Here is a 1515-nt window from a genome sequence, read left to right on the forward strand (position 1 = left end):
CATATAGCACGGCCATGCAACGCCACTACAATGCATGAGGCTCGGGCAAACCCAACTCTAGTGCCGTCCAGCTAAACTACCAAGCTGACACGCTGTGCAGCTCCTTGAAGCTACAGTTGATCGTACACATCCGAATCCTCTAAGGTTCTACTATCCAAGCTTCCCCCACAAGCTTTTGTGCCACGATCCCAGTCATGCATCCTCGATATGTCTTTCCATCCATGGTCATATCGCTTGACAATATTTATGGCCTGCTCGTCTATTATTGTGCATTACCACGATCCTGAGGATACATGACCATATCACCCAACATCCTAAGTCCATAGCCTACTTGCATATTGAGCACTGCCATGATATCGACATCCAAGTCTGCCCCATCAAGTAAATATCTTCGACCGATTGATAAATGCATCAAGCTGTCCTCTCCTCAGCATGACCCTTTTGGCCATCTTTGATCCTTGGCCCAACTCCAAGACACATATTCCAACCGATATACCATAAGCCTTGCTTGTTCTCCACGACCGACCGGCTCCCGTAGATCCCCATAAGACATCACCTTGTGATGCTCACGAGACTTACCTGTTTGGATAGACCACACCCTTGCCCGACTAGTCCTATATCGTCTCTTCGCTCCACTATAGAGATCAAGAACGTATAAAATAGTCTGGACAAACCCCTCAAGGATAAAACCTCAAGATATCCCCTCCCCGCACAATATGGTCAGCTCGTCCAACCAGTATTACCCCGAATACCTCCACACGAGATCATTCGGACGTGGCACTACTATTGCCCACACAACTATGCCACGACAGACCCATCTCCTACAGGTCTGGGGGAGTTGGATATACGGCCAAAGCTCCGCATTTGTCTTCAAACCAAAAAAAATCCTTAAGTATCCACATATAACATAACAGACCACGACCATTCTAAATATCACGCATTCTGAACCTCCCGATATCATGCTACAACTATACCGCTCCTTAGCGAACTATTGCTCCCTCACTATCCCAGCAAGATATCTCCCCAAATCTCACCCAAAGAGTTCGCTCCTTGACGAACTATTGCTCCCTCACTACCCCAGCAAGACATCTCCCCAAATCTCATCCAAGAAGTTCCAAATGATCTAGTATTGTAAATTTTAGCCTGCGATATGCCTACGGATAAACCCGTGACAACACGAAGATATATCAATATGAATTGCACGCGAGGCAGCGAGCAAATAGGCACCCGCTGCACGCAGAAAAACCATCCAGTTTCATATTTAGATATGATTTTTACCAAACGCATGTCCTGCATATCACATTAGACGCTCAAAATATGGCTGAGAAGAAAAGAACGAGATCACATCCATCTTTTCCCTTCAATTTCAGTTGGGGCCAAGGTGTTTGTTGAATCTGCTACCTGGGTCATACACATCCATCTGCTTGATCATTCATGTGTGGACTGCCATATTTGCAAACAGATCATAACCTGGCCCACTTAACGCGCTCAAACTTTATGAAATGGCGTCAAGAA

The sequence above is a fragment of the Elaeis guineensis genome, chromosome 6, assembly GCF_000442705.2.
Source record: "Elaeis guineensis isolate ETL-2024a chromosome 6, EG11, whole genome shotgun sequence".
Classification (NCBI taxonomy): domain Eukaryota; kingdom Viridiplantae; phylum Streptophyta; class Magnoliopsida; order Arecales; family Arecaceae; genus Elaeis; species Elaeis guineensis.